Source organism: Centropristis striata, chromosome 2 (genome assembly GCF_030273125.1).
Source record: "Centropristis striata isolate RG_2023a ecotype Rhode Island chromosome 2, C.striata_1.0, whole genome shotgun sequence".
Lineage (NCBI taxonomy): Eukaryota > Metazoa > Chordata > Actinopteri > Perciformes > Serranidae > Centropristis > Centropristis striata.
This window is the reverse complement of record NC_081518.1, coordinates 22,969,113-22,993,084: the sequence shown is the minus strand read 5'-3', so window position 1 is coordinate 22,993,084 and position 23,972 is coordinate 22,969,113. Positions and strand designations below refer to the sequence as shown.

The 23,972-nt window shown below is 39.3% G+C and overlaps 1 protein-coding gene across 1 annotated transcript in view; it reads right to left on the bottom strand.

Annotated features, from left to right (window-relative positions):
• LOC131982739 (C-myc promoter-binding protein-like) overlaps positions 1-22,663 on the bottom strand; it is a 109,081-nt gene extending 86,418 nt beyond the window's left edge. The window contains 1 exon segment of the mRNA XM_059347320.1: positions 22,360-22,663. The gene's annotated coding sequence lies outside the window, so the exon portion shown is untranslated.
• Between the last annotated feature and the right edge of the window lie 1,309 nt (positions 22,664-23,972).

Below are 23,972 nucleotides of genomic sequence, written 5' to 3'. Positions count from 1 at the left end.
TTTGGTTTAGTTGGCCAGCTAAAGGTTCAGCGTCCTGACTCAAGGACATTCTAACAAAACACATGGCTGAACAGCATTTGTTGGTGCTCAGGTTCTTAACCTTTCTTTAATTCTCAACACTGAAACAGCAGAGTGAAAGCCTGGCTGGCTGCATAGACCTGAGTGTGCATTTTAAAGAAGAGGAGCAGTGAGCAGTGTTTCTATCACACTTGACATTCTGCCTCAATTACAGGCCAATCCCACGTAAAAAACCTGCTGATTAGAAGCCTTGCGATATCATGGAGCCTATTAAGCGAGGTGATAAAAGGCAAACAGTAGTTTCCTTAATCTGTCCTAAGAAGGGCATGTCCTGACGGCACAACACCAGCCACACTTTCTGAAGAAGCACAGGCTGAGAGGTTTACTGACATCAGCTATTAAACAAGTTATCTTCTCTGCAGAAAGACCCGAGATGGATGATAGGAAATAATGAAAACAGGAAATTTATGAAATTACTCTCAAAAATCTATTCCAAATCAAAAGCAGGTTTGAGTGAATGTTTGAGTGAATGAAGGCTGGCTTTATCACAAACTTCAGTCTTCATTATCAAAATTATGTTCATATTAAGCAGCAAACTCTGCAGCTTAAAAATGAAGGCAATGCAGTAGTGCCAAAATATTATCTTCTCTGTCTGTTCTCTTTGACAGCAATGTAAAAATATAGCAAAAATAAACATGTTTACAGCCTGATAAAACAATGGTTTTGGTATTCTTTTTCTCTGCAAAACACAGATTTAAACCAAAATATCCCCATGACTGTTTGGACCACTGCAACTCATTCACATTGTGACATGTTCACTTAAACCAAGCTGCAACCACGTGAAATCTGAAATGTGTTGTTGACATGTCACGACTGCTGTTAAACACTGAAACTACTAAAGCACTTTGGTTAAGGCCAGCTCCCAAAACAACCGCTTTAAAGTTAGATAGAAATAAGACACAACTTCCGACAGGACACATGACCACTATTGGATGGTCCCATCCACCTCCTCTCACGCCCACCAGAAAGAGAATGTATGCAGCTGTAAACGTAATACTGCATTGTATGTACAACTCCCACATCTTTTGCTGACAAAACCGTAGCAGATCAATGTCTCTGTGGTTTGCAGAAACTTACAATGCCAACAATTTTGGCTGGTGACTGGGCTGTTTTTATTACTCAACCATTTCTTTCTCATTAAGGCTTAAAGTTATGCATACTTGAGGGCATTGCCGTTTTGAGTGACAGCTTGCTACTTCAATCAGCCCGTCTTAGCTCATCCACACTCCATCTTTTTTGCATTAGTTAGAAGTCAGGCACTGCCAAGATGCCGACGGCTGGAGCCACCCACTTCTAGCTTCATTTTAGCTTCTAATAAACCTTTGGGTAATGTCATGGAGACAAAGTCCATATTTTATACAGTCTACAGTTTATTTGTTGTGACAAAAAGTGCCCACTGAACAAAACCCTGACATGAGCTACACAGCTGTGATCGTTACAGTTGAGCAACGGTTCATAGGGTGAATCTCCAAACAACAGGAGTTTCAGAAACAGAGGGAGACTCAACAAACACTTTCACCGCCCTCTGAGGATATCCAGTGAATCCTGAAAGTTCAGTGGAGCTTTGATCCAACTCTGCAACTGACCACTGATTGTTTGCTGTGTCACGATCACAAGAAAAACCAGAGGAGTCAGGACCACTAAGGTCAGAGTCTGAGACAAAACTACTTAGAAGCATTTGGAGCAAAGACACAACTGAGAACAAAATTAATGGTGTGAGGAGAAACTATGGGATATCTATAAAGAGCAGCTGCTGGAGGCTCAGCCTAAAGTGTTGTGCTGAATTTGTCTTGCTGCCTTCTTTTAAAGAACTTTTTGCCTCCTTGGTTTGATTTCTTAGGGGATTTGGTTGCATTGTGAATTAATTTGAGTGAAGTATGAAATGATGAAAATATGAAACTGTTTTTTACCACTAGTAAAGTTTTGTCTCATAAACAGAGAAGCCCCAGACTTTTGTTCTGCTACAGGCAGTGTGTTTAGTTTCCCAGTGATCAAAGAAATGCTAAATGTTTCTCTCGACAAACACAAAGATTAAAAATAAATCAGATCCCGAGACCCACTACTGCAGCCCACATGCATATGTATTAGTGACAGCTCAAAGGAAAACTATGAACAGGATGAAATGTAGACATGGTTCTCATTCGCCATTTCTACCCGAGTATTCTTCAGTCTAAAGACATAATTGCCTTAAGCCATAACCCTGATGTGGCAGAGAAGAAATTATGCAATATTCTTCTCAGCTCTTCTCAACAAAGCAGCTCTACACGTTGCATAAAAGGAACAAAGGAATACTGTAAGCCAGTTTTGTTTTACAGTGGTTTTTCTTTCTCTGGCAGCCTCTGGGTGTGGTGGTGTGAAGTCTTAGCCGGCCTCAGAGACCAGATTCATCACTCAACCTCTTGACACTCAAGCCTCAGGGACACAAGTTTGTCTCTGTGGGTTAAAATGGAGCTTTAGCCCTGCCAGCACTCTTCTCGCTCTTCTCCTGGTCAGCCGTGCAAAAAAAAACACAACGCTGCATTGGGAAATCAGGAAGTGTGAGAAATGTGTACCTGCACAGCAAGCACACAGACTGGATGTCAGAAACAGGATGTAATTAAGACACATCTTAAGGTTTTCATATTAAACAGAATTTTGCATGGACACGGCTGTTTTATTTCTCATAAAAAACATTTCCAAGTTGGTTACACAGTCAGTGATAATTTCTCACCCTGACAGCCATTTAATTTTAAGGAGATTGTAATTTAATTTTGAGGGATTCAACTGGACATGGCCTGTGATTCCAACCATATGCAGTAAGAGGGTGTGAGAGGAGAGGCTTAATTAGCAGGGTGTGTGAGCTCGTCTAAATGTGTTGGCTCAGGGGGAAAGGTGAAAAAAAAGCTGCCGACTCAAGACTGTGTGATGCTATGCATTGCTAGCAGGACCTCAGCTGCCACAGCAGCTATATAAACCACTGTGCCTCCTTTTAACCATCAGAGACTGCTGTAAGTCAAGCAGAGATCAAAGTGGCAATATCTTTCTTCATCCTGACCTCTACCAGTGAAGTTTCCGCTCTGACTATCAAGAAGCATAAATATAAAAACCAGCCACGTTATCTTCAATAAAAGAAAATGCAGACTGTCATCCAGACTGCAGCAGATGGAAGAGAAACCCATTTGTTTCTGTATTTTCTGCCATTTCTGTTTGGAACACAGCATTTTGTGGATATAATGGTTTGTTTACATAATTCTAACTTAATCTGTGTGTTTATTGGTTTACTGAAATGATCTTTGCAGGGCCAATGAGCCGAGCGAATATCCAAACAAAGATTGATTTGTGCTTCTTTCTTACGTTATCACTTCCAGCTATTGGCATATGGTGAGAAAACACTGTGTTCTGGCTCTTTTACTCAGATTGCCAATGCATCTCAACTCATCACTCCCTCAATATGAGAAACTGATGAGAAGACAGTCACAGTGAGCTCATTTTCTGTGCCAAGTGATGTCTGCTCGGCCCTGATAAGGCAGGAGGAGAGGTGAGAGGACCTATAGCCTCTGGTGCTTCTCGTCCCCATGCAGCACTGGGCCTAATCCCAAACATCAAATCTGTCTCGATGCTGGCAGCACTCCTGTGGTTATCAGCTAGCCAATAATTGGTTAAACTAAGACTGACCATATTGACCTCTAAGAGCTGCACATCTGCACAGCATCCTGAGTCCAAGACAACAGTCTACACTCAGCTTCCTGTCCAGCACGCAGAGCAGACTCATAAATGTTCCTGGGACACTCACATTACTACAACACATTGGTGTAACACCCTGAGGACAGGATGTGGAACACATGCTTACTTCTTTTACAAAAATGTTTACTGGGGAATTGAACTCAATGCAAAATACAGGGAATGCAAAGAGTCAAACTCTTATCAGAATGAAAGCATCCATGCAAGTGGAATCAAAGATTGTTTGAACCGCTTCACTTCATATCAGTGCATGACATGACCTATAAATAATATCATGATATTTTAGGGAACAAGATAAATATCCTATAAGACTGAAAACAAGGATGGAGGGAGAGAGGAGGTCTAAAGGAGAAGATTTGGCTAAAGCTAACTCCTCATCAACTATCAGTACCCAGCATTTTCCTCACCAATTTAGGGTTTAATCTACGGTTGGGGATCACCACAAATGGATTACAGACTGCAACATCATGATTATCACAGAATATATGACTCAACAGCGGTATTCCCCATAGCACCAAAAAGCTAATGGACGTACACTACGCCTTCCAGGCAGAAAGGACAGCCGATCACTCCAGTAGCAGAGGTGGGGGACTGTGAAATTATGCGAACAATACTCTGTGCATAGACACTGCTATAGTATATAGTTCAAGCCTCACTTCTTTCTCTTTCTCCAGACTCTTTACAAAAGTACACACCTCATACTTCATACACACTCACCCAGAAAGTGGTCTTGAGTCTGGAATGTTATGCCAGTGGCTATAAATTGACACGACAATTTAGGGCCACGTAGAACAAGCTGCAATAAATTGAGTATATTTGATATATCGGCCAACGCTACTTCACATCGTCTAATCTGAACACACTGTCATACTGAGAGAGAATACTGACTGCATTTCTGATAACAGGATATATGAGGCATTAGGAATACATCAGCACACCGTAAGTAAAACCGGAAGCGATATGTGTGGGAACAAACACACACATTCCTTTTGCACCTTCACATGTGCTCACAGCACTCTGCCATTAAAAGCCTGCATGTGAGCATGTGTCTTGAAAGGCTGACAGGCTGACAGACAGCCTGAAGAAGGGGTGAGACACTGATGAAGTTTTTTTATGCGTGTGTGCAAGCACGAGGTCCTGGGGTCACATTCTTGTGTTTCACAGGCAAAATGAAAGGCAGAAACTAACTTCATCAGCATGTGTGGTTTGGGACAAGAGCAAGACAACCACATAAAACTATTACGCCAATCTAAGTGTAATTGTTCAGGCCACATAAAAACTATGACAACATAAAGGAGGGGTGGATTACACAGGGTGTAGACCAGGACAGCAGATATCTAATTTCTTGCAAATGACTGCAGCTTTATTGATCTAGAGGGACTTTGCATGAGACAATAATCCAGACGTTATTGGAGTTTATTGTTTCATGGAGCACGCAGTAAGTACAGTTAACTGCTCACTTAATTCAAAACTGTAACAAAAAAAAGCTGTTGACCTAATTTATTCCAGTCGCATGGATGTGAAGCAGCAGAGAGCTCTGCAGTGTCACCCCTCTGTGAGACCGACCACAGAGCCACATGACTGACCGAAGAATGATATTCATCCCTGCCATGCTGTCAGCCTGCTAAAAATACAATGCAAACCAAAGCAGCTCTGCCACAGGTTACATAAGGATTACATATATATTCTGCATATGTGGGACAATCCTGAACTCCCACTGAAATCAAACTGCCTCTATTGTCTCTGCGCTACCTGCCCTACATTTCAACAATAGAAGAAATCAACATAGCTGGGTTCACGACTGAAACACAGGTAACAGAATGAAAAATGTATTCTGGATCGCACAGTTGCTACGTTCACTAAGCCATCAGTCAATCTACTTTTACAGGTGATTGCAAGGATTAATAGGTTACACAACAAAAACTGGTCCACTGAGAGACACTACTGCACTGTAACAAAATTACAGAATCCGAATCTTTAAAGAATTCTAAAGATGATGATTTATTGTCCATTCAAGCAGTTTAATTTGCAACATCAACAAAGACGGATGGGGGTTGAAAGAAGATTTTAGACAAGAAACAAGGTTACATATATTTAACACAACATTACAATCATCAAATAATAAATACTTTGGACGCCTCACCATATTTCTGGGATTAAGCTTCATATTTTTGGATTGACTTGTGCACACAAAGTGCTTCAATCTATACTTAAAACTAGGGCTGACACCTTCTGGTATCAAACGGTGACCAGAAATATACAGGAAACATACAGAGCTGAGCTCAGAATAGAAGCTTAGCAAGTGGCTGGCGTTTGCAGCAAAATGTAAATTTGCTGCAGTCCTATTGCAAAGGCTTAAAAAAATATGCTTTGGTGGACGCACAATGCTACCAGGTAGAGTGCACTCAGTATACTGTGGCCAATTTAGTTAATCTAGAGATCATGTACAGATAATTTACCCCATCAACCAATCAATTGGTTGAGGAGTAGGCATAATTGAGACAACAATTATATTAGATTGACAACAGCCCTGCTTAAATTCAGAACCTTGTGTCTTAGATTTGATGGTAACCATTTGTGTCCACTGTTCAGGCTGTGCATTAGAACACAAAAGCTTTCATAGATCTACAAATTTAGGAAAAATACTTGCCTTGATGCATCAAAGTGCTGAGAAAGCATAACAGTGTGAAACACCCATCTATTGCGTATGTAGTCTGGATTCCCTCCCTGGAACTGCGTCCAGAAGATGCAGAGCTGTGACTCATACCTTGCCTGACAAATAAAAATCTGCATGTCAGTTTAAATCCAAATATCTTAATATTCTGGCTGCCCTACTTCTCCCCTGGCAGACTGACCTGAAATTGAAAGCTTGACTTGATCTTGAGGTAAACGCCCAGAAAGAAATGACAACTGATTCCTTGCAGCATAAGAAGCTGTGAACATTTAAGAAAAGGATGTGCTCAGGCCAAAAGCCTCTTTTAAAGGTCACTGGAGCCCTTCACAAAGTTCCTGAGGCACTGCACATAATATTTATGTGTTTCTGAATCATTTATGACGTGGGTTAGTTCAGCACAAATGCCTTAAGACACGGTTTCCCCAAGACTTTGCAGACTATTCGTCTTTGTAAAGCTGAAATCAGCACTTGACTGGGAGTGCCTTAAATGATGTGGTTAGCTTTGCTTTAGGTACCGACACAGCTGGATGCACAGATTATCTGATACTCTACAGTAACACGCAGAGTAGAGAGCAGAGTGGGAGCCAGAGAAACAAGAGAGACAGACTTGTTGGAAAAGCACCACAGGCCCAGAAACTTTAAACTCGGCCACATGAAGGGCCTGGTGCCAGAGCTGTAGACAAAGCTTCCCAGCCCAAACTCGCTGACTTATAACCACAGCAGGAGTTCAGGGAGGGGTTCGATAAGATGTCCGGACCCAACAGCCCTTCAGTCGCGTCTACAAGGGTTTTGGTTCAGCCAACGTGACAGGGGAACGATTTCCAGCTGTCTTGAGTTCACGAGAACCGGGGGCCAAAGAAACTCCACCAAAGGGACTCTCGTTCGAGACTCTAACAGCCCAATTGCTGCTCTCTGCTCCAGCTGTATAGACATCCAGCCACAGCAGGGCAGACACGTGGACGAGGTGAAAAGGAATGTGCTCAAGAACATAAACATAAGCCAGTAGGAAGCCTCACTAGCCAAGCATCTGCTTCTAGTTAGCCCAGAGAGGTGGGCGTTTGGATCTCGTGCCTTTTTGGCAGCATCAGGTCATGTAACGTGATGGAGGAAAGATGACCTCTGTGAGAAATAAGCTTTACTTTTTCCATGTAATACTGTAATCTGTACACCTGACCTTTTCAGACAAAGAGAAACTCAGACTGCTGTGCAGCCAAATACTGCTGGTGGTGACATAGCTGCATCTTATAAATACCCATCTCCCACAACAACAATCAAAAGGATTAAAAACAGACATAAAAAGAGGATGTACTAACCAGACTTTGCAGCTTTGATTATGAGAAATGTTTGCATATTTACTGTTGCAACAGCAGGAAATGAATTTACATTCTCCCTAGTATGACTGACTGTCAATTTAATTACACAACAAACCAGCACTGAACGTGAACTTTAATTGCTCTTAGATGGATTCAATGTGTGTGTGTGTATCAAGGAGACAGTGTGCAAAGGAGATAGTAAGGATGCATTAACCTTTGTCAACAGACAACTAATTTTTAATTAGTTATGCGACTATTTGTTGCTGTCAGTTTGTTTTTATCTTCACTAGACACAAGCCTGGAGGGAATCCTGCATTCAGTCCCGTGTGTGTGTGTGTGTGTGTGTGCTTGTGTGAGTGTCAGTCCACAGTTAATGTCACATAGTACTGGACACATCAGCCTAATAATTTTTTTTTGCACATTCATGAATGTATTCTCAAGAACCTCTTGTGGTCGGGGTGCTTCACAGTTTTTTTGAAAAAAACCATTTCATTGACGAAATCACACAGCAAAATAACTTATTCCAGTGTTTTGGTTTAACTGGTGACTTTCTGCCAAATGTGTCTATGGTTGCTTGTATAAACTTACGTAAATTGCTGACGTATATAATAAACACAGATAAGTATGTATTAAAACTGTTTTAAGTAAAATTGAAGGCTTTTACGAGGACACCCACGTTTGTGTTAATAGCTGCCATCAGTGCAAGTAACGAGTCAGCACGGTCACTCTTTAAACCAAAACACTGTCAGTCAGCATGGCCAAAAACAAGCCTTGCAGAGTCTCTTGCAAGCCATATTTTGGCCTTTTTCATGGCAAAATAACTGACATCCATGTAAATGTTTGGTCTCATTTTGAAACGAAGCATCTACAGATTAATTTCATACCTCAAAAGTTATAGTCCACTAAAGTTAGACATGATAAAAGATGAATAAATTGCTGTTTTTGTTATTTTCACCTCCATTGATTCAACTCTTCTATGTTTAGGAGGGATTGATGAAGACAACAAAATGTTCTTGTCTTGTTTATGGCTTCCTTAAGTTTACACCATGTGTGCCCAGGATGCTCAGCAACAAAACCATTATACTATGCTATGCATCTTGAGGAAAACAGACTATACTGCACTTCCTGTTCTCAACCCACACGGCCCGAAACACCTGCCAGAAATTCACTTTTCTAGTTATAGATGTAGTAGTGTTTGTAATGTTAAGCAGCAGTGTTTTTCATACACCAAAACAAGTTCTCCCTCAGGGACAAATAATGTCAATCTTGTCTTACAACAAACTTTCATTTAGACACTGTTCCATTCTAACAAGGTAACAATAAACATGGTGTTCTCTACAAACGATGCATTCAGTTACAAATATTCACGTTGGGCCAATTAGTGTCAAAACGAAAATGGATTGATGGGTGGATTTTTTTTTATTTTTAATTTGCAGCAAAACCCGAACAACAAGCAAAGATGCAATGCAGTACTTATTTTCACCCTAACTCTTATATTTTGCCTAAACTTAGTCAACTCTCTTTTTTTAAGATGCCATATACATAAGGCGGACGCAAAGTTACAAATAAATTAGTTGGTAACAGACTGAAAGTGGTTGGAGTACTTTAGTCATTATGACACTCTGATAATCAACTCCACATTTACTGCTCATTCTCAGTTTACAACGTGCTGATAACCAAATAATTGTACACAGACATTTAAATCCAGACTGTGGCACACACAGAGCTGAGTTTGCAGAGTTCAGCTTATACAAATCTATGCCAAAGTTCACAACAGAACCACAAGTTCACCAAGTTGACCGTGAAGGACCCAGACTACAGACCAATGTTTAACTCAGATCCATGACCATTTATTAATAGACAATATAGCTGATACTGTGACAAAGGGGTAAATTATCATATAAATGCAATAACTATCATAGACCTGGCAACGCTGATACAGAGGATACGACTTTCACCCCACAGGATGAGACGTTATAAGGAGCAGGCGTCAGGATAATTGAATCATCAGATTCATTTTCTTTCTGCATGCATACATTACAGCAGTCTTTTTGCAATAGTTTACAGTAGCTGAAATACATTTTTAAGTTGGATAAGTTTTAAGTAGTGATGTCTAGGGATAGGTACCTTTCACATTTGAACCGATACGGTACCGATACCCGGTACCTGGGAATCGGTACCGGTACTCAACGGTACCAATTTTCGGTACTTTTGCGTTTGTTTATGTGGTAATAAATGTTAATTTGTTTAATAATAAAATCTAATTTTTTAAATTCAACATATTTATTTCTAAAAATATAAACTTTAAAAATATATCAAAACAATATAAAATCCAGGATGAGCAGTGCTTTATTGTTGAGTGAACGTGCATTTTGTAACATGAAGATTGCAGTGTTATCAAAGAATGCAGAGGAGCGCTCTCAGGTGGCAAGTGCACGGAGGAGAAAAAAAAAAAAAAGGTTGCAAGTGCACGTGTGATTTGTTGTGATGACGTCGTAGCTGTGCGGCGCAGCACCGGTCAGACAGTATTTTGGGCATAGCATGGTTGGAATAAACAAAGTTGAGTCGGGCTGCTTTGTGCACATATCGAGGATGAGGCAGGAGTCCGAGGGATTTAATTTCAGCGAGGCAGTTTGGAGTAAAGTGGCAGGTAATATTCCTGAGTTGAAGAGCAGAGTATTAGCGGAGGACCAGAGATGCAGCAGCTAGCTGCTAGCTGCTAATGACTGATCTACAGAAGAATGGAGAGAGCAAACGGAGTAAGGAAGGTCCAATCTCGAGGCAGACATGGCCAAGCCCGAGTAGAGACATTGGAGAGATAGCAGCTGGCGGCTAGCAGGCCTAGAGCCGGCTGTTCGTCTCTGCGCCGGGTTGGAAGAGGGCAGCAGCTAGTGGCCGCGGTGAGCAGACAGGACCAGACGAGGAGGTAAATAAAAAAATAAAAAATAGTGCGATCGTCAGCATGCTTGTTAATCAAAGACGTTAAATGAAAACCGGTTGAAATCAATGATCAGTTTAAAGTTAACGCCGTTTAGGTGCCGAAAGATGGTACCGTTTGATTTTACATGAATCGGTACTCGGTAGTACTGACGGAATTCGGTCGGTACCTATAAAAGTACCGAATTCGGTACCCATCCCTAGTGATGTCCAAATGAAGCTTCATGAATCGTTAGTTGGATTTGTTGAACAAACTTCATGGCACTTTTGGTTTAAAGAAAAAAAATCAAGGAATGGCTTTCAACCCTTTGTTGAACTTCAATATTTAAAACACATCTTAATGGGTGTTGACACCAACTACATTTACAGCTGTATAAAGTCAAGAGAATGCCTCCGGGAAACAAGCATCTTAAACCACGGATGCATTAAATTTTATTTTCCTCTCATTATTTCCACTCTAGAGGCTCACAGAAGACACCACTCTCGCCTTCTGAATAACTAAGGAGATGGGACTTTCTAATAAATAAAAAAAACACAAACCCTCTGAAGTGTCTCCGCTTTGTGAAATGCAAAACAAAAAATACTTTCAAACAAGCATCAAGGTTAAAGTATGATGCTGCTTTATTCAATGATGACAAAAGGTTTAGCCGGCACTTATTTCTGCCCCCATAAGAACTCTCCTTGACTTCTTATTAGATCTTCAAAGTTAAGTATTCGGAGGACGCTCAGGGTCAGGCACTAAGACTACCTGCCTTCACATCAGCAGTGTAACTAATTCAACAGATCATAATGCTGTTAATGAAGTAGAAAGGAGCATCAATGGGTATAGAACGGGAATAATGTCAGGGTTCGCAATTTGTGCCCCACTGGGGCTAACCTACACCAGACATGAATATGTTAATGGTGCTTTAGTATGCAAAGCATTAGTAAGCATACAAAGCACCTTGTAAAACTTTGCAACTGTGCAAGGTCTTGACCTAAATTTCAGAAGATGTTTTGAAATGTGAGTCAGGTTCAGGGCAATCTTTCTCTCTTGGTATGTGTGGAGATGTGATGTGTTTGTTATGGATAATTAGGCGCAAAGTGTGATGGATGGTGAGGCAGCAGTGTGAGACACCGCAGTGACAGACTTTACCTGCCAGCAGCTGATCCCATTAACATTAGTAACTGATTGCATCTCGAGGAAAGAAAACAAAGTGAAAACGATAAGCTATGGGGACAGACTAAAGGCCACTCATCACCTCCAGAATTTGATGCGTTTCTTGTTCATATGATGGAACAAATAAGCTTCCATTTCTGCAAACCACTCAACATGACTCATGGAGATAAATGTGACGGATGGTAATACAATAGCCAGAACAATAATGGATTTTAAAGGCTGATGCTGATGCCAATATATGAGTTTTTAAAAGGGAAACAACAACAGCAACTACTATCAGGAGGTATTCTTTTTCTTTCATAAAAATCAAACATAACCATACACTTGAATTTGTTTTACAAATATCTGTGGCTACAATTTGTACTTTAAAATAAACTTGTCTCGGTGGACAAACTATGCAGTGGTGCACCGTTTCTTAATTACCGAGAACATACTTGAGGATTTCTTTCTTTTGAGCATTATTGTTTGTGCATTATAAGCCTTATAATATATCTATAAAAATGGAATAATGCAACAATGGTCCCAATCAAGACACGGACAAGACACATCGTCATACCTATATAAACACATGGTTAAAAAGGAACTATTTGGCTCTGTTTAGGTACCAAAACTACTTGGTAAGGTTTTTTAAAAGATCATGGTTTGGGTTAAATTAAGTATGTGATATGCTTATGTACTAAGTAGTTCCAAAGTTAGTTACAATAACTCATTGTTGACTTTTGGTTTTCGGGCACCACTTAAGGCCACTGCCTAACAACAAATGTAAATAGGTCAAAGACAGAAAAGGATTTAAAAATTGAAAATAAATTAAATTGACTAAAATACTAATTGAAGCACTCCTTTTTTGAGTGTTTATATACAACAATAACTAATTTTACATAAAATAGGCATTTAACATATTCAACGTATAAAATTGGCAACAGTAACCTCAAAAATCTGAAGATAAATCTGTGAAGAGGTTGTCGCCGTCCTTTGATGTGGACTGAAGGGATGGACACTTGCACCAAATTGACACCACATACAAGATATCAGTAGTGTGTGAGTGAAAGACTGGACACTATGTAGCACACACCCATTCAAGTGAGGCTGTGGTTCAGTTGTACTGGTGGTTTGTGCTACAGGGGCATTGTTGTAGTTATTTTCTAACATATTCTTTCTGCACTTGATGTTCCCCCTGCTGAATATATACTATATATAGGGATGGGTACCTTTCACATTTGAACCGATACGGTACCGACACCCGGTACCTGGGAATCGGTACCGGTACTCAACGGTACCAATTTTCTTTACTTTTGCGTTTGTTTATGTGGTAATGAATGTTAATTTGTTTAATAATAAAATCTAATTTTTTCAATTCAACATATTTATTTCTAAAAATATAAACTTTAAAAAATATATCAAAACAATATAAAATCCAGGATGAGCAGTGCTTTATTGTTGAGCGAACGTGCATTTTGTAACATGAAGGTTGCAGTGTTATCAAAGAATGCAGAGGAGCGCTCTCAGGTTGCAAGTGCACGGAGGAGAAAAAAAAAAAAAAGGTTGCAAGTGCACGTGTGATTTGTTGTGATGACGTCGTAGCTGTTCGGCGCAGCACCGGTCAGACAGTATTATGGCCATAGCATGGTTGGAATAAACAAAGTTGAGTCGGGCTGCTCTGTGCCCATATAGAGGATGACGCAGGAGTCTGAGGGATTTAATTTCAGCGAGGCAGTTTGGAGTAAAGTGGCATGTAATATTCCTGAGTTGAAGAGCGGAGTATTAGCGGAGGACCAGCGATGCAGCAGCTAGCTGCTAGCTGCTAATGACTGGTCTACAGAAGAATGGAGAGAGCAAATGGAGTAAGGAAGGTCCAATCTCGAGGCAGACGAAGGCCAAGGTAGAGACATTGGAGAGTTAGCAGCTGGCGGCTTGCAGGCCGAGAGCCGGGCTGTTCATCTCTGCGCCGGGGTTGAAGAGGGCAGCAGCTAGTGGCTAGTGGCCGCGGTGAGCAGACAGGACCAGACGAGAAGGTAAATAAAAAAATAAAAAATTGTGCGATCGTCAGCTTGAAATCAATGATCAGTTTAAAGTTACCGCCGTTAAGGTACCGAAACATGGTACCGTTTGATTTTACATGAATCGGTACTCAGTAGTACCGACGGAATTCGGTCGGTACCTATAAAAGTACCGAATTCGGTACCCATCCCTAACTATATATATACTCCTCTGTAGCAACAGAGCTTGAACATGTGATGAAGCCATTGACTGAGCCTCCTGCATGTTATCTTCCATTTTCAGATTCTGCTTTCCAGATCTGTGACATTTACGCTTACAACCATGTAAGAATGAAAAGAAATTGGGGAAAAAAACAGCGACAGGGTGATAGAATATGTTGTCACTTTAAATGCATCTGAAGGTCATATTTCAGTATACAGACATCAAGGTAAATAGAGGGATCACAATTCTCAGGCTTAAACACAAGAGGTTACCATCCTGGCTCTGTGTACAGTATTAGCAGGGGGAAGCGTTAACGCAGAGCCCTGTGGGAATTAATACTATGTCTCGGAGAAACCTGATCTCACCAACCTGCCTCCTCTCCCAGCCTGATCTTTTAATTCCCTGGATGACAGAAAACCTCTCTCAAGGCTGGTGTTTTGCCTTTTAAGTCGGACAAAGTGATTTATATATAAATGCATACATTTGTTTTCCAGTGTGACTTCTTTTTATTTGCAAGCATGTTAACTTTGGAGTATGGCAGTTTTAGATTTGTGACGTCTTTAGTGTCTCCTGATAAGCACCCATTTCTAGTGTGAATGATGTGAAGAAAGGGAAGACTGTGGGGAATAATCCTTTACCCTTGTGAACCTGGTAGACCACACAACAGCAGCAGCAGCAGCTGAATAATGCGAGTCAGACAATTACAGCCAGTGGAGCCTTGACTGCAGCAAGCCTACATCCAAGAAAGTTTAAGTTAAATCTATTGAACTGAAAGTTCCCTCAAAGTGGAACAGAATGGAATGAATCAGACTTTGATGTAATTTAGCCAATGAGGTAGGAGAAAGGCAGCTATCATCTGACAACAATTTAGCTTTGTAATTGCTTTATTTTATTTTTTTAATGTATCTGCATTCATATGTTGATATATTGTTCACAGAGATTGGCCGAAATGCTGTCTGGAGCTAAAATACCTTCAAAAAATATTGATCAAGTTGCAAATTGGACTTTCAACAATGACTGGCAAGCAGCAGAGGAAGTCTTGGCCTGGATATCCGCTGGCTACAATCGAAACTGAGAAATATTGGCTGTTGCTCCCAAAGGCTAAACCTTCTGATAGCCGATAGACTGATAGCCGGAAAGGTTCTGCGATTGGTAAATTGTGGGATTTTCAATTGGCTGGCATTCATTTTTGGTTTATGGTTATTTTAAGTCAGAATTTATTGGACTTTCTGTCTCTGGCAGATGCTTAAGTAACATTTTGGCCCCAAAGCCCCATTCAGCTTTTTATAATGAGATAATACCAATTATATGTAGGTTTGGATCTCACTGTAAATGTCTTTACAATCACATGACATTTTTTATTCAAATTATGCACTTTTTCTGCCGTGGCACTTGTTTAAGTACTTTCTTGTGAATCTGAAACGCACGTACCATTGGACCTATGTTTGCAACTTCCTAATATACCCCTGTTTGTCAATATACCACCTGCATTGTTTTTTCACAAATCGAAAACCCTGGAAAAAAAAAAAAGGCAAAGTCAAATAATTTCACAGGAAATACATTAGGGGCACTTGGTGTATTCTCTTGCAGGGGTCCTAGTAGGCCTGCCACGATAACTATTTTTGTTCCAACAATATATTGTCTCAGAAATTATTGCAATAAATAGTGATTTATAGACCAATCACTTTTGCCACTTATATGATAATATCATAGGATTATAATGCAAGTGCACCCTTTTAAATGTAAAACCCCTGACTGAACCAAACTTTTTTTACTTTTACTCAATTCCCATACTGCAGACTGCTGCACAAGAGAAAACGCACTAACAACTGAACAGAATGAGACGTGTTTGTGTGTTCTGACAGATGACTTTGCTAGGAGCTATGAATCTCACTTTTGGATGATGAGACCAGTGCCAATGCCCAAATACATCTTGCCTTACACCAGATGCCACCCACCAACTGAGGACGCATCCTGCCTTTCTCCCCGCAGACAATACTCTGAGCTTACAGCTAATTAGTGTTTGTGGATGGTATTCCCTGGGAACATGTAATCCTGTTCTCAGTTCTGCATGCAAATCTGTAGCAGCTTTTTTATTTCCCCGAGTGCAGTCAGTGTCTCCTTGTGGCTGCAATGAATAAAAAATGGTGACCACACGGGGATGTGACCTTCACACAACATCATGCTCTTACCAAAGACTTATTCAGTTATATCAGTTCTGCTCTGCTACTCAAATATTAGATCAGAATCATAATATTCAGCCATCCATACATCCACCATACTGTCTCAACACTTCACAATAACTTCGCATCTATCAAAAACTTGACTTGTTTGCCACACATCTGTTGGTGTTAGGACAACATAAAACAGACATTGGTTGAGATAAGAGTGTTTAAATTAACATCCAGGGTGTAGTAAAGGGTGTGGTTTTAGTTTCTGAACAGAAACAAAGATATTCAGGTGTGATAGTAACATCACAAAACCAGAACAACACACACATCTACACAAAATTCTTTTTAAAAAAACATGATTGTGATATGTGATTTTAGTGGATTTGAACATCTCTATATAAATATTTCTATGTGAAGAAATCTCAGCCAGAGCATTAAAAAAACAAGCTTGTAGTTTATTCATTATTTAAATCATTAAAGGAATCATGCAGCCTAAAAAACAGCTGCTTGGTGATGAACTGGGCATATTTTATTTTACACTGGACACTCAAATACTGTTGCAATGTTTTACAACAGAAGATGTTTCTGTATAATGCATCCCTCCAAACCAAAGAACTGGAGCTTCTTTTATTTTTGTTTTGGACTCACCATGTTGCATCTGTCAACAATTGTACAGAAATCATTAGAGACGGGGGGAGCAATTTTAACACTCAGAGGAGCAGGAAATAGACCCGAGTGCAAAAAGCATGACTGGCACTCATTTTTAGCAGTAACAGCTCTTGCTCTGTTGCTCTTCTGTGCAGTCACCATCTTCAACACTACTTCCAGCTGTGAGTAGAAACCACAACCAAATAAATCAACTTGGCATTTAACATGTAAATAAATATAAGGAAACTTTTATAATAAATAATTAATCTACTTTGACAGGATGAGAAAAAAAAGTAATGCATCAGTGTTAAATAGTTGTCCAATATTCTTTGAGACAAAAGAGTCCACACTGTTAAAACCAACGACTAATAAATCAGTTGGCCGATATTGGTCCATTACAGACATATTGGTATCTAGTATCTAGGTTTTCTGATGTACGGTGATATGAAAGCATTTCTTATAGATCATATTTTTGTTTTCACAGTTGTCATTTCTATGATTGGTTGATTATGTAGTAACTAATATGTATGATGCATTATACTATTAAATATTCTTTGTAGTTATTTGTGCAAGAAAGCAGTCATCTGAGTACCTTTGTAAAGTCAAATCTTCACAGAATTGGTAGACAATATGTATAGAAAGTTTGATTTTCAGTCCAGCTCAAAAATATACTATATAGGCCATCATAATGGTGAATTTTTCCCCTCTTAAGTTGGAATCAGTCTCAAAAATCCCACATTCCTCTGCCTCTTCAGTCTTCAAAGAATCTTAGTTCTGACTTCTGTGGGGAAAAAAATCCAGCTTTCTTTTTTGAAAACCCAACGTACTCTGAAGGCAGGAAAACGCTGAACGAGGGTTTATTTGAAGGGAGATTACTGCAGGCGATTTTAATTCAAGGTTACATCTCAGCCGTGTCTATTACAGACTTAATGTTCTATTAAATTTGAGGTTTGGCAGATTTCTCTGCATCTTACTAGCACCCTGTTGTTCCTGAACGTATTTACCAATGCACAGTAAAGAACTGCTTTAATGTATCATCACCTGTTGTAAATATCAATTACACATAGACCTGCAGAATAACAGCAAAGCAAACATAAACTCAGCCTAGTCACCAGTTGCTCTTCCTAAAGTTTATTCCATTTTTAATATATTTTTGGGGGCAGATTTCGTCACCTGAATTAGTACAAGAAAAAAGAAAAAAATAATCACTGACTATTTAGATAAGAGATTAATTGCAATTTTTCATGCAAAAATGGCAGAAATGCTGTCCTTAGCCTGTCACATATGGAGATGTCCTGCTTTTCTCCGTTTTATAATCACATTTAACTGAATATGTTTGGTTTTTGGACTGACAAAACAAGAAAATCAAAGACTTCAGAAAGCTGGCATGGAGTCATATTTTTTCACAATTTTCTGACATTATATAGAATATATCCTATATAATCATTAGCCTAGTCAACCTAAAATACACTATTCACATCACATATTACATAATATTAGATATAGCCTATTGGAATATCCCTAAATGTGGCTCTTACAATCAAACAATCAAACCTTCAACAGCAGACTACAACATCACACTGCCACATAAATAGTATTATAACAACCTGCAGTTCAAGCATTTAGCATGTGCTCTGATGCAGAACAACGTAAAGGTGTAATGCTGCAGTGAAATACACGGATATCCCTCGAGCATGAGAGGGGTGATCACCCACATTCTGTAACTGACAGCTCCATGAAGCGAGACTCTTATTTGCCCACTTTGTTTGTGCTCACTGAATTACGCAAGATGGGAATAACATGCACCCTGTGCCTTTAGGCTTTAACACCATCACTGCCACTGGAGAAGACACTTGGCTGGACAGCAGGCATTAACCCTAAGGCTGGTGTCAGGATAACCAGGGTTACTGAGTGTACCTGAAGACTTCAATCAGCTCAGCAGACTCTGTCTAGCTGTCTGGTGCTTTGATCTTTTACTCGCGGCCGTAAATCCTCTTCTTGGATGGACCTGCACATTCAAGCAACCATCCAAATCGGTGCCATTTGGCTCTCATGGTGCCATGTTCAATCTCAAGTATGACTCTTTTATTTCCCTCTCTGGCATTCCAGCAGGGCGCCCCTCCAAACATGAACAGACAAGGCAAAAAAAGACAGAACACAAACATCCTGTCCATCATGTGCACAACAACAAGCATCTCACCATGTGGAATTCCCTGATATCTGAAGGAACTATTGAATGAATAGCCACAAAAATATATTAGATAATAGATTGAGAGTTATTTTCTGCCATTTTTGCATAAAAAATGTCCTGCTTTTCTCTGGTTTATATGATATTAAACTGAATATCTGTGGGTTTTGGACTGACCAAACAAGAAACAATGACTTTGAGAAGCTGTGATGTATACGTGGTAGACATTTTATGACATTTTCAAGAATATATCACATACAATCATTAGTTGCAGCCTTATTTGCAACACGAACAACAACAAGTTGACTAATGGATGACAGGATCGACAGAAAATTAATCGACTATTAGATTATTCATAAAAAGTAATTTCTCAATCAAGAATTGCAGCAATGCTGTTTTTAAGCCTCTCAGATATGGAAATCATATGAAAGTTTATATCTTTGGGTTTGGGACTAATAAACAAGATGCAATTATGAGTCAACTAATCCATTGCTGGATAGAAAAATATTCCCCAACTATTTTGATAATGGATTAATCGTAATTATTGATGCAAAAAAAGCAGAAAATGCTATTGTCTCTCAAATATTAAGATTTCCTGCTACTTTCCTTCTGCCCCTCCAAACAGAAAACAGACAGCACGACACAAACATCCCAGTGTTTCCCCTACCATTATATTAGGGGGGCGGCCCACCCCCCTGAACACCGCCACCCCCCACCCCCGTTGACGATCAAGTTAATTTATTTTCTATATTGCGCCAAATCACAACATGAGTCATTTAAGGTCACAGGTTATCCAAACCGATCCAAACACACTGTTGCATACGCCGTTCGGTTAGCATTAGCTAACAATTAGTTGTTTTAATCACAAAAGGCTAAACTGTGCCTAACGGTCTGAATTACTTCCTGTCGCTAAACACATGCTGCTTTCAAAATAAGAGCACAATGTGTTAACAGAATCCACCACAGAATTTACAAGAAGACTGTCAAAATAAGATGCCTTAAATACAACATACAAGAACCTTTATTCTCTTTTACAATAATTAATTAAAAGATGCAATGATTAACAGCAGTGTATATAATGGAATAGTGGCATTAGAATCTGCGAGAGGCATTAAAGACAACAAATATTCTATGTCACGGTATCTCCTGACTGAATGTAATGTGAGGTGTTTGCTCTCATTTAGCTCTCAAAGTGCACAAGATCGATGCATTTTACTTAAAAATGTACAAAATTTTCTCCCAGGGGAGCATGCACTTGAAAAGCTGTAAACCTAGGGGAAACACAGCATCCTGTGCATCATATACGCAACCCATGAGTCACACCATGAGGAATTCCATGATATGTGTATAAGGACTCTTGAATGAAGAGCCAGAAACACAGGCAGAGGATTTACAGGATTACAGTGTCGGTTACCTTTCTGGTATGTGGAGCTGAGGTTTTCAAATGACAGGCTTGAGAGTATTTCTGTCACACGTGTGTATGATTTGACCAGACTTGCCTGTCCGGTGTGTGTGCGACACCACTAAACGAAGCCTGGGGAAATTTTTTTGTGAAGGAGTAAAGCATCAGAATGTGAAGCCTTCGCCACTGATCCTCACTGATTTATAAAATAAGAAAGAAGCGTGTTTCCCTTTCTGCAGCTCCGACATACTTGCAGTGATGCACCACCAATACAAAGCAAACATTCCCCAAACTTGCACATAATCTGCAAGGCTCCATCAGTAAACACACGCAACCTTTTTCCCCACAAATGAACTCTTTGCCTTTTCACCAGTGACAGCTTATCAAAACCACTGACAGCTTTATTATAGTCTGGTCTGCTTCATGCTTACAATCTATCTTAATGTTGTCATGCTGATTGTCTATACTGTAATTTTATATATTTGTTGGTCTATTTCTGTACACATGGCATGTCTGCAATTCTGTGTGCATGGAGAGGAATCCTAACCAGTTGCTCCTCCTGAGTTTTTCTATTTTTTTCTCCTTTAAGTCATCTTTGGGAGTTTTCCCTCTCTGAAGTAAGGCTGCATGCTGCACAAATTGAAAAGCCCCTGCAGGGCAGATGTGATTTGTGATTAAAGCTGCAACTATAAATTGACTAATCGATTATTGGATTGACAGAAAAATAGAAACAGATTAATTTTTCATGCAAAAATGGAAGAAAATGGTGTTTTTTAGCCTCTCAAATATGAAGATTTCCTAATTTCTCTAATGTATATTATATCAAACTGAATACCACTGGGTTTTGGACTGACAAAACAAAAAAATTAAATACTTTAAGAAGCTAGGATAGACCTTATATGCAACCATATTTTTTAACAATTAGTCAACTAGTAAAGGATCAACAGAAAAACAGTAGCTAACTATTTTGATCATGATTAGGCATACTTTTTCATGCAAAAAAGACATAAAATGCTATTTTCCTGATTTTCTCAGGTTAACATCATATTGAACTAAATATCTTTGGGTTTTGGGCTGAAAATACAAGAAATATGGAACTATTTATGATTTTCTGACATAATTGTAATTTTTGATGCAAAAATGGCAGAAAATACCGTTTTCGCCTTTCAAATATGGATATTTCCTGAATATCTCTGTTTTATATCATATTAAACTGAATATTTGTAGACTTTGAGGAGCTGGGATTTACATTTTATAGAATATATCCAATATAATCATTAGCTGCAGCTCTTATTTTTTTGCCAATAATACTGACTAGATTTCAATATGCATCAAAAACCCATGACATATAATCATGAAACGACTCTCCTTGAACATTTTGTGCCACAGCCTGAACAGCACGGTTAAACGAGGGGCATTTTCTGAGACATAAAGTACAAACTGAACAAACCTAAAATATCCTGAGGCAAAGGAGAGGGTAGCTAGTTAGTGTTTTGGGGTTATTTATAGCACTTAACGACCGCACGCCAGCCGGTAAAACAGACACATATCAAAGGTTTAATGTCGTGTGACTGTGACTCGCTTCACACACGCAGCACAGGTGAATAAAATGTTCACACATTAGTGTTATAATTGCGAGCAACCTGTGGCTCATTCAGGACTTAGCTTCGGGGAAAGAGAGGAACGGGTCGGGAGAAATTACTTGACATTAGCGACAGTTAAAACATTAAATAAATGTAAACAAATACACAACAGCAGAGAGCGGATGCGGCTAGCATGAAGGGATTTCTAGCTGGTGGCAGCACGCAGCTGTTGGGTAAATCCTCCCCGGCCAGGCGGTCATTGTAACGGTTCATCATCTCCTACTCACCCCGCAATTTAGTCCTCACACTCTCAACTTCCCCCGGTGTCAACGTCTACCGGTGCTGGTTCATCACACCGCTGTCGGTACCGGGAGGAAGAATTAAAAATGAACCGGAGAGGTGACCTGAATATGACTCAGAATCTCCGAGTGTAACCGTTAACGCTTTCCAACCGTCCGACGAGTCTGTCAGTCAGTCAGTCACTGTGGTGCCGAGCCGGCTGTCCGCTCCGCCGCCATCTTGGATTGTGATGGGAATCCGCCGCCGCGCAGACACACGCACATATTACACACATACACACACACACACACACATCGCTCTCTCTTACACACACACACACACACACGATGGCAGCCTCTCCCTGGCCTCTCCCCGCAGGAAGGATCTCATGTAATCTACCTGATGCTGACACATTGCTCACGATATTATCACCTCAATACGTCATCTAATCAATTCATAATTTTTAATTAATCAAATTTAGATTGTTTTAACCAAAGCGACCTAATTCATATCTCCATTAAGTTCACCCCTGAATTAAAAGGAAAAAAATAAAAATGAGTAATTTTTTTTTGCTATGGAGTATTAGGGCCACATATAGATGGAAAAAAAATTACAAGATCAAAGTCGTAAATACTGAATTAATTAATTAATTAATAATAATTAATTGTATTAATTACGAGAATAAAGTCATAAATATTTTATTAATTATGAGGATAAAGTCAAAAACATTTCATTAATTATGAGAATAAAGTCGTAAATGTGTCTCAATGTGGCCCTAATACTTCGTCGTAAAATTTCTACCTGTAGCTTTTGTGCTTCTCATTAATCTAGAATGTAATAATTTCATGTTAGATTGTGACCTGTAAAGCTGTAAACTAAAGCTGTCAGCTAAATGTAATATCACCAGTATCAGCATCAAAATGTACTTAAAGTATCAAAAGTAAAAGTACTAGTTATGCAGAATGGACCAACTCAGATTGTTAAATATATTCTAAATATATTATTGGATTATTATTATTGATGCATTTATATGAGCAGCATTTTACTGATGTCAACATAGGGCTCATTTAACTAATTTATATACTGTTAATGTGGTCTTTAAAATGTCATCATGTTTTTGTGTTAAATCTCAACCTGTAAAGTAACTAACGCTGTCAGCTAAACGTAGTGGAGTAAAAAGTACGATATTTGCCTCTAAAATGTAGTGAAGCAGAAGTATAAAGTTACATAAAATGGAAATACTAAAGTAAAGTACCTCAAATTACTAGTACTTAAATACAGAACATTTGAGTTAATGCACTTCCACCACTAGTTATATGACACATTCCGTCTGTATTTAGTCACATTTATTCCATTAAACGTTGTTTAATACCATATTTATCTATTCATTTGATGCTTTTGGGTCTCCAAAGGGTTTGTCGCAGAAACAGAATACAGAATAGTTTTCAATGTTGAGAAGAAAATTGCTAAGACATGTATTACATTGTAGAAATGTAGTTTAAAATTACATAAAATACAAATACTCAAGTACAAATGCCTCAAATTGTACTTAGATACAGCAATTAAGCAAATGTATTCAGTTTCATGAGTTACTTTTCATTCACCCAGGCGTTAAGTAAGG